Here is an 11263-nt window from a genome sequence, read left to right on the forward strand (position 1 = left end):
GAATTTTAGTGATTAGTTTTTTTTGCCATGAGATAAAAAAGGTTGAAAATCACTTCAATAAACATTTGTATTTTGCAAAGACAACATGAATAACATGAATTTGAGATATAATATTGTAAGAATGATTCCACACTATATGTTCTTTTTCACCAGAAAGGACTATTTAAACCATCCTACAAAGCATATAATGGCATGTGAAAATGTTATTCATCCCAGAACAAAGAGTTAGTAACAATTTTAAATTCCTTAATAACCATGGTAAGTTCAAAGAATAGAAAATCATGGAGCCATTAAAAATATTAGGGTATCACCTGGCCAGTGTGGCTCAGTGGTTGAGTGTCTACCTGTGAATCAGGAGGTCATGGTTTGACTCCCGGTCATGGCACATGCCTGGGTTGTGGGCTTGATCCCCAGTAAAGGGTGTGCAGGAGGCAGGTGTTCAATGATTCTCTCTTGATTTCAGAGAGGAAGGGAGAGGGAGAGGGAGAGGGAGATAGAAACATCAATGATGAGAGGGAATTACTGATTGGCTGCCTGCTGCACGCCCCCTACGGGGAATTGAGCCCAAAACTCAGGCATATGCCATGACAGGAATCAAACCTGGGACGCTTCAGTCTGCAGGCTGATGCTCTATCCACTGAGCCAAACCTGCTAGAGCTGGCTTTTGTTTTGAAGTCTATTTTGTGAGGTAGAAGTATTGCTATCCCAGTTGGGTTTTTGTTTTCATTTGCATGAAATATTCATTTCAATGCATATTAGTATAACCAAAGAACACAGACACTGGGGCGGTGGGGGCTTGCCTGGGGTGGGAATGGTTGGGGGGAAGTCAATTGGGGGAAAAGGAGACATGTGAAACTTTAGACAATAAAAAATAGAAATAAAAAGAAATATTCATTTCATTCTTTCACTTTCAGTCTGTGTGTATCTTTTTTTTGAGGTATCGTGTAAACAGCATATACAGGGGTAATGTTTTCTTATCTATTCATCTACTTTATATATTTTGATTGGAGTATTTAATGTATTGACATTTAAGGTTATTATTGATAGGAATTTATTTATTGCCATTTTATACTTTTTTACTTTTTATTTTTTATTGTTTAAAGTATTACAAACAGTAGTACATATGTCTCCTTTTTCCCCATTGACCTCCCCGTGGCCTCCCCTAACCCCTAGCACATGCCCTCACCTCCCTAGAGTCTGTGTCCATTGGTTATGCTTATATGCATGCATACAAGTCCTTTGGTTGATCTCCTACCCCACCCCCCAACCCTCCCGTGTCTTCCCACTGAAGTTTGACAGTCCATTCGATGCTTCTTTTTCTCTGTATTTATTTTTGTTCATCAGTTTATGTTGATCATTATATTCTACAAATGAGTGAGATCATGTGTTATTAATCTTTCTCTGACTGGATTACTTCGCTTACCATAATGCTCTCCAGTTCCATCCATGCTGTTGCAAAAGTTAAGAATTCCTTCTTTTTTACAGTAGCATAAAATTCCATTGTGTGGATGTACCACAGTTTTTTTATCCACTCATCTCCTGATAGGCACTTAGGCTGTTTCCAGATCTTAGCTATGGTAAATTGTGCTGCTATGAACATAGGGGTGCATATATCCTTTCTGATTGGTGTTTCTGTTTTCTTGGGATATATTCCTAGAAGTGGGATCACAGGGTCAAATGGGAGTTCCATTTCCAGTTTTTTGAGGAAACTCCATACTGTCTTCCATAGTGGCTGCACCAGTCTGCATTCCCACCAGCAGTGCACAAGTGTTCCTTTTTCTCCACATCCTCTCCAGCACTTGTCGTTTGTTGATTTGTTGATGATAGCCAGTCTGACAGGTGTGAGATGGTACCTCATTGTTGTTTTGATTTGCATCTCTCGAATGATTAGTGACTTTGAGCATGTTTTCATATGTCTCTTGGCTTTCTGAATGTCCTCTTTTAAAAGGTGTCTATTTAGGTCCTTTGCCCATTTTTTGATTGGATTGTTTATCTTCCTTTTGTTAAGTTGTATGAGTTCCCTATAAATTTTGGAGATTAGGCCCTTATCAGATATAATGTTGGCAAATATGTTCTCCCATGTAGTGGGCTTTCTTGTTGTTTTGTTGATGGTTTCTTTTGCTGTGCAGAAACTTTTTATTTTGATGTAGTCCCATTTGTTCATTTTCTCTTTAGTTTCAACTGCCCTAGGAGCTGTATCAATGAAGAAATTGCTTCGGCATATGTCTGAGATTTTGTTGCCTTTGGATTCTTCTAGAATTTTTATGGTTTCCTGTCGTACATTTAAGTCCTTTATCCATTTTGAGTTTATTCTTGTGTATGGTGTAAGTTGGTGGTCTAGTTTCATTTTCTTGCATATATCTGTCCAATTTTCCCAACACCATTTATTGAAGAGACTATCTTGGCTCCATTGTATGTTCTTGCCTCCTTTGTCAAATATTAATTGAGCATATTGGTTCGGGCTAATTTCTGGACTCTCTATTCTATTCCACTGATCTATATGTCTGTTCTTGTGCCAGTACCAGGCAGTTTTGAGAACAGTGGCTTTGTAATACAGCTTGATATCTGGCATTGAGATCCCACCTACTTTGTTCTTTCTCAGGATCGCTGCAGCTATTCGGGGTCTTTTTTTATTCCAGATGAATTTTTGGAGAGTTCGTTCTAGATCTTTGAAGTAGGCCCTTGGTTCCATTTCTGGGTTCTCTGTTCTGTTCCACTGGTCTACATGTCTGTTCTTGTGCCAGTACCAGGCAATTTTGAGAATAGTGGCTTTGTAGTATGGCTTGATATATGGTATTGTGATCCCTCAACTTTGTTCTTTTTTCTCAATCTTGCTGCAGCTATTTGGGGTCTTTTTTAAATTCCAGATGAATTTTGGAGTTTGTTCTAGGTCTTTGAAGTATGCCATTGGTATATTAATGGGGATTGCATTGAATTTATAGATTGCTTTAGGTAGTATGGACATTTTAATGATGTTGATTCTACCAATCCAAGAACATGGTATGTTCTTCCATCTCTTTATGTCTTCCTCTATCTCTTTTTTCAACGTCCTGTAGTTTTCTGAGTAGAGGTCTTTTACCTCTTTAGTTAAGTTTATTCCTAGGTAGCTTAATTTTTTTGGTGCGATGGTAAATGGGATTGTTTTTATAATCTCTCTTTCTGAAAGTTCACTATTGGTGTATAGAAATGCCTCAGATTTCTTGGGGTTAATTTTGTATCCTGCTACATTGCCAAATTCATGTATTAAGTCTAGTAGTTTTTTGATGGAGTCTCTAGGGTTTTGTATGTATAATATCATGTCGTCTGCAAATAAGGACAGTTTTACTTCCTCTTTTCCAATTTGGATGCCTTTTATTTCTTCTTCTTGTCTAATTGCAATGGCTAATACTTCCAGGACTATGTTAAAGAGGAGTGGCGAGAGTGGGCATCCCTGTCTTGTTCCTGTTCTTAGGGGAAATGGTGTTAGTTTTTGTCCATTGAGTATGATGTTGGCTGTGGGCCTGTCATATATGGCTTTTATTATGTTGAGGTATGATCCTTCTACTCCCACCATGCTGAGAGTTTTTATCAAAAATGGGTGTTGGATTTTGTCAAATGCTTTTTCTGCATCAATTGATATGACCATGTGGTTTTTTTCTTTCAATTTGTTTATGTGATGTATCACGTTTATTGATTTGCGGATATTGTACCATCCTTGCATCCCTGGAATAAATCCTACTTGGTCATGGTGTATGATCTTTCTGATGTACTGCTGGATCCGATTTGCTAAGATTTTGTTGAGGATTTTGGCATCTATGTTCATGAGGGATATTGGCCTGTAATTCTCTTTCATTGTGTTGTCTTTACCTGGTTTTGGTATTAGGGTGATGCTGGCTTCATAGAATGAGCTTGGAAGTGTTCCTTCCTCCTGAATTTTTTGTAGTAGTCTGAGGAGGATAGGTTTTAGTTCTTCCTTGAAAGTTTGGTAAAACTCCCCTGAGAAGCCATCTGGTCCTGGGCTTTTGTTTGCTGGAAGCTTTTTGATGACTGCTTCAATTTCTTCCATAGTTATTGGCCTATTGAGATTTTTAGATTCTTCCTGATTGAGTGCTGGAATGTTGTATTTTTCTAGGAATTTGTCCATTTCCTCCAGGTTGTCTAGTTTGTTGGAGTAGAGCTGTCCATAGTATTTTTTAACAATCATTTGTATTTCTGTGGGGTCTGTTGTTATTTCGCCTCTATCGTTTCTGATTTGGTTTATTTGGGTCCTCTCTCTTTGCTTCTTGGTGAGCCTGGCTAGAGGTTTGTCAATCTTGTTTATCCTTTCAAAGAACCAGCTCTTGGTTTCATTGATTTTCTGTATTGTTTTTTTGGTCTCTATGTCATTTATTTCTGCTCTAATCTTTATTATCTCCTTCCTTCTGCTCACTCTGGGGTTTTCTTGTTGCTCTCTTTCTAATTCTTTGAGTTGAAGAGTTAGATGATTTACTACCATTTTTTCTTGTTTTTTGAGATAGGCCTGTAGAGCTATAAACTTCCCTCTCAGGACTGCTTTCATTGTGTCCCATAGGTTTTGGATTGTTGTGTTTTCATTGTCATTAGTGTCCAGGATGTTTTTAATTTCTTCTTTGATGTCATTGGTAACCCAATCAATATTTAATAACATGCTATTCAGCTTCCAAGTGTTTGAGTATTTTGGGTTGTTTTTATTGTAGTTTATTTCTAACATTATGCCATCGTGGTCTGAGAAGAAGCTTTTTATGATTTCAATCTTCTTGAATTTGTGGAGACTTTGCTTGTGACCCAATATGTGGTCTATTTTTGAATATGTCCCATGAGCACCTGAGAGGAATGTATATTCCATGGCTTTGGGGTGAAGTGTTCTGAAGATGTCAATTAAGTCCATCTGATCTAGTGAGTCATTTAGGATTGCTGTTTCTTTGCTGATTGTTTGTCTAGCGGGCTTATCCAGTGGTGTCAGTGGTGTATTAAAGTCCCCTACTATGATTGTATTGTTGTCGATCTCTCCTTTGATATCTTCCAGGAGTTTTTTTATGAATTTGGGTGCTCCTGCATTGGGTGCATATATGTTTACCAGGGTTATATCTTCTTGTTGTATTGATCCCTTTAGTATTATGAAGTGGCCTTCCTTATCTCTGGTTATGGCCTTCACTTTGAGATGTATTTTGTCCGATATAAGTATTGCTACCCCAGCTTTCTTTTCCTTTCCATTTGCGTGAAAGATATTTTTCCATCCCTTCACTTTCAGTCTGATCATTGTTTAGTAGCATGCTATTCAGCCTCCAAGTGTTTGAATTTTTGTGATTGTTTTTATTGTAGTTTATTTTTTATTTTATGGCATTTTGATCTGAGAAGATGCTCAATATGATTTCAATCTTCTTGAATTTGGATGTTGATTTTGTATCTTGTTACCTTGCCAAATTCCTTTATTAACTCTGGTAGTTTCCTATTGAAGTCTTTAGGGTTTTTTATGTACAATATCATGTCATCTGTGAATAATGACAGTTTTACTTCCTCTTTTCCAATATCCATGCTTTTTTTCTCTTCTTCTTGTCTTCTTGCTGTGAATAGGACTTCCAGTACTATGTTAAATAAGAGTGGTGAAAGCAGACATTTGTGTCTTGTTCCTGTTCTTAAGGGTAACTCTTTTATATTTTGTCCATTGAGTATTATGTTGGCTATAGGTTTGTCATATATGGACTTTATAATGTTGAGTTATGCTCCCTCTATTCCCACTTTCCTGAGAGATTTTATCAAAAAACGGTGCCAGATTGTGTTGAATGCCTTTTCTGCATCAACTGATATGATCAGTTTTTTATCTTACAATTTGCTTATGTGATGTGTCACATTTATTGATTTGTGTATATTGTACCAAGATAGCATACCCAAAATAAATCCCAGGTGATCAAGATAAATGATTTTTTAAAATATATGGCTGGATCTGATTTGTTAATATTTTGCTGAGGATTTTAGCACCTGTGTTCATTGGGTATATTGACCTATAATTATTTTTCTTTGTCTTGTCTTTATCTGGTTTTGGAATTAGGATAATGCTGGCTTCGTAAAAAGAGTCTTGAAGTGTTCCTTTCTCTTGAATTTTTTTGAATAGTTTTAGGAGGTTAGGTGTTAGTTCTTTCAGTGTTTGCTAAAATTCTCCTGTAAATCCATCTGGTCCAAGACTTTTGTTTGCTGGGAGTTTTTTAATTACTACTTCAATTTCATCAGTTGTTATTGGCCTACTCCAGTTTTCTGGTTCTTCCTGGTTGAGTTTTAGAAGATTATATGTTTCTCAGAATTTGTCCATTTCACCCAGGTTGTCCAATTTGTTGGCATATAGTTGTTCATAATATTTTCTTATGATCCTTTGTATTTCTGTTCTGTCCATTGTTATATCACCACTTTCATTTCTGATTTTATGTATTTGTTTCTTGATGATCCTGGCTAGGGGTTTATCAATCATTTTGAATCTTTTCAAAGAACCAGCTCTTGGATTCTTTTATGCTTTGTACTGCTTTTTTAATTCCCTATATCACTTATTTCTGATCTGATCTTTATTATTTCCTTCCTTGTACTCCCTCTGGGCTTTTCTTGCTGTTATCTTTCTAATCCATTTAGCTGTAGGATTAGATAGTTTATTGGTGCTTCTTTCTTCTTTCTTGAGGTAGGCCTGTAATGCTGTGAACTTCCTTCTCAGGACTGCTTTCATTATGTCCCATAGATTTTGCATGGTTGTGTGTTCATTTTTGTTTGTTTCCAGGAAGTTTTTAATTTCTTCCTGGATCTTATTGGTAACCCATTCATTGTTTAATAACATTCTACTAGTATTTAGTCTCCATGTATTTGAGTGTTTTTGAGTTCTTTTATTGTAGTTGATCTCTAACTTCATTCCATTGTAATCTAAGAAGATGCTTGGTATTATATCAATCTTTTTAAATTTGTACAGGCTTGTTTTGTGTCCTAACATGTGGTCTATCTTTGAGAATGTTCCATGTGCACTGGAGAAAAATGTATATTCTGTTGCTTTGGGGTGAAATGTTTTGTAAATATCAGTTAGATCCATATGATCTAGTGTGCCATTTAAGGCCTCTGTTTCATTGTTAATTTTTTGTTGGGAAGATCTATCCAGTGGTTCAAGTGGGGTATGGAAGTCCCTTACTTTAATTATATTTCTGTTAATCTCTCACTTAAAATCCATCAAGAGTTTTTTTTTTTTATAAACTTGGGTGCTCCTATATTGGGTGCATATATGTTTACAAGGGTTATATCTTCTTGTTGAATCATTCCCTTTGATAGTATGAAGTGGCCTTCTTTGTCTCTTGGACTTTGTTTTGAAGTCTATTTTGTCTGATATGAGTATTGCTACCCCAGCTCTTTTTTCCTTTCCATTTGCATGCAATATATTTTTCCATCCCTTCACTCTCAGTCTGTGTGTGTCTTTTGTTCTTAGGTGGGTCTCTTGTAAATAGCATATATATGGGTCATGTTTTCTTACCCATTCAGTCACCCTATGTCTTTTGACTGGAGCATTTAATCCATTTACATTTAAGGTTATTATTGATAAGTACTTATTTATTGCCATTGTTTTTTTCTTTATGCCTATGATCCTCTCTCTCCTTTTCTTCTTCTTCTTAAAGCAGTCCCTTTAACATTTCTTGCATTGCTGGTTTGGTGTCAATGTGCTCCTTTACCCTTTTTCTGTGTGGAAAGCTTTTTATTTCACCTTGAATTTTAAATGATAGTATTGCTAGATACAGTAGTCTTGGATTTAGGCCCTTGCTTTTCATTACTTTGAGTACTTCATGCCATTCCCTTGTGGCCTCAAGTCTTTCTATTGAGAAGTCAGGTGACATTGCAATGGGAACTCCTTTGTAGGTAATTTTCTGTCTCTCTCTTGCTGCTTTTAAGATTCTTTCTTTGTCTTTAACATTTGCCATTTTTAATATGATGTGTCTAGGTGTTGGTCTCTTTGGGTTCATCTTGATTGGGACTCTCTGTGCCTCCTGAACTTGTGTGACATTTTCCTTCACCAGCTTGGGGAAGTTTTCTGTCATTATTTTTTAAACAGATTCTCTGCTCCTTGCTCACCTTCTTCCCCATCTGGTATTCCTATAATGCCAATGTTGTTATGTTTCATGTTGTCCCAGAAGTGCCTTAAGTTATCTTCCTGATTTTTAATTCTTTTTTTTCTATTTGCTGCTCTAATTGGGTATTTATTTCTACCTTGTCTTCCAAATCACTGATTCTATCCTCTGCTTCATCCAATCTACTTTTAATGCCTTCTAGTGTGTTTTTTCCCTTTTTTATTTTGAATCTTTATTGATGAAAGTATTATACATGTCCCCCTTTTCCCCCATTGACTTCTCCCACCCCTTCTGCCCCCAGGCCTTCACCACCCTATTATCTGTGTCTATGGGTTATGCATATACTAGCACACATATGAGTTCCTTGGTTGATCTCTTCCCCCCATATAACCCCCTGCCTTTCCTCTGAGGTTTGACAGTCTGTTTGATGTATCTATTTCTTGGTTCTATTTTTCTTCATCAGTTTATGTTGTTCATTAGATTCTAAATATGAATGAGATAATGTGATACTTATATTTCTTAGACTAGCTTATTTAACTTAGCATAATGCTCTGTAGGTTCATCCATTCTGTCACAAATGGTAAGAGTTCTCTCTCTTTTACAGTTGCATAGTATTCCATTGTATAGATCTACCATATGTTTTCTAATCCACTCATCTTCTGTTGGGCACTTAAAGTGTTTCCAAATCTTAGCTATTGTCAATCGCACTGCTATGAACATAGGGGTGCATATATTCTTTCTGATGAGTGTTTCTGAATTCTTTGGGATATATTCCTAGAAGTGGAATCACTGGATCAAATGGGAGTTCCATTTTTAATTTTTTTAGGAAACTCCAAACTTTTTTCCACATGTGGAGAAAAGGGGACCCTCATACACTGCTGGTGGGATCACAGTGTGTAATATAAATGTATATATACTAGAGGCCCTGTGCATGAAATTCATGCACTCGGGGGTGAGGGGAGATCCTCAGCCAGACCTGTGCAGTCTAGGAACGCTTGGGGTATGTCCGACTGATGGCTTAGGCAGGGAGCCAGGAGCACACTCAACACCAGGGGGCAGCTTCTGCATTGAGCATCTGCCCCCTGGTGGTCAGTGTGCATCATAGCGACCAGTTGTTCTGCTGTTTCGTCAATTTGCATATTAGCCCTTTATTATATAGGATTTTATTGATTTCAGAGAGAAAGGAGAGAGAGAGAGAAAGAGAGAGAGACAGATACATCAATGATGAGAGAGAATCATTGATTGGCTGCCTCCTACACACCCCCTACTGGGGATTGAGCCTGCAACCTGGGCATGTGCCCTTAGCAGGAATCAAACCCAGGACCCTTCAGTCCACAGGCTGACACTCTATCTACTGAGCTAAACCAGCTAGTGCTCCAGTGTGTTTTTGATGTCAGATATATCATTCTTCATTTCTGTCTTGTTGTAATTTGCACTAATTTCCTTAGGCATGTTTATAACCATTGCTTTGAACTCTATGTCTGATAGGTTGCTTGCCTCCATTTCACTTAGTTCTTTTTCTGGACATTCCTTCTTTTTTATCATTTGGGGTTTGTTTCTTTCTGTCCTCATTTTAGCTGTCTCTCTGTATTTGTTTCCGTGTGTTAGATAGAACTGTTATGCCTCCCAGTCTTTGTGGGATGGCCTTATGAAGAGAGTGTCTTGAGGGTTCACTGGTGCAGACTCTTTGTTGACCTGTGCTGAATGCTCTAAGAATGCTCCTTGTGTGCATTATTTGGGCTCTCTTGTTGTAATTGGGGCTTGATTTTTGTTGTCCCTTTCATGGGAGGTATCTCTCCTCTGACTTGCTGCCAGTGAGGTTCAACCCCAATGTTGTTGTGCCAGCTGTTATAGAGGTGCTGACAGATCAGAACAAGACACAAGATCAAACCAAAAATACCATAAAAATAAATTTATTCAATGCAACAACAGGAAAGACTAAGAAAGAAGAAAAGGAGAAAGCAAAGCAAAGAAAAAATATAAAGAATGCTAAAAGATACACAACCAAAGACTTAGAGGGGATATAAAGTAAAACAAAGAAAGAAGACAAAAAATGGTTATATGGGAGCAAGGAGGAAGATAAAAGAATTATTATAGGAGGAATCAAGAAAAGGAAACAGAAAATAGGTGAAATAATAATAATGAATTTAAAATGTAGTGATAATGGATATAAGATATAGATAAAAAATTAAAATGGAAACAAATGAGAAAAAGGACAAAAAAGTAAAACAAGTAAAATTAATAATAACATTAATAGGCAAAAGTAGAGTAGAATCAAAGAGAAGAGAGAAATTAGAGCTATAAATGGTGGGCAGGGCTTATCTTCTTCCTGGACCTATTGTCCAGCCCCCTTTCTGCTCATCACAAGTTCCTCCAAGAAATAGAGGCCCCCCCCCCCGACTCACTGTTAAGTGTGTCCTTCAGACTCTTCCAATGTAGGCTGTCCCTGAACTCTACTGTGTGGCCCCTCCCAGTAGTCAGAGGAGCTTCCCAGGTTGCACAATGGTGGGATGCTAGCACTACTCTATCCAGGTCTTCAGCACCAGGCTTCCACTGCTGAACCCACTCTGCAGTCTCCACAGCCAGTGCCTTCCACAACCAGCACAGCTAGGGTTCAGGATCTGAAAAAGGGGCCAACACACAAATGAAAACACTAGACAAGAAATATGAATTATTAAGGGGTGGGGGCCAGGTGGTAACCTCTGTCTAGGAAAGGCACACTGAAACCTGGCCTTGCTCACTTTTATTTAATTTTAGATCCACATGTTGCCCCCAGTAAAGCACAGAAAACTGGTATCAGACAGACAATCTCAAAGGTCAGTAAAGATCAGTAAAGTTTTACTTTGAGGCTATCAGGTCAGGAGATTGCTTTGAGCCATCATTATCTCAACACAGAACAATTGGTGCATAACTTTAGCCATGCTAAAGCTCAAGGTTCATCAGCCTTATGAGTTCCTTGATGCACTCTCATGATAATATTACAATGGATGGCTTCCCACATCTCCCCCTCTTTGTTTTCTTAATAAATCTTGAAAAGTGTATGCCGTCTGTAGGGCTTGAGTCTTTTAAGACTCTTCATTCCTCATCTGAAGACTAGAAATAAACATATAAGGACAAGAATGAGACAGACAATAGTGGTTATGCTAAGAAGCAAATATAAGGAGATCCAGTGAAAGGGATTA

Source organism: Myotis brandtii, unplaced genomic scaffold (genome assembly GCF_000412655.1).
Source record: "Myotis brandtii unplaced genomic scaffold, ASM41265v1 scaffold394, whole genome shotgun sequence".
Lineage (NCBI taxonomy): Eukaryota > Metazoa > Chordata > Mammalia > Chiroptera > Vespertilionidae > Myotis > Myotis brandtii.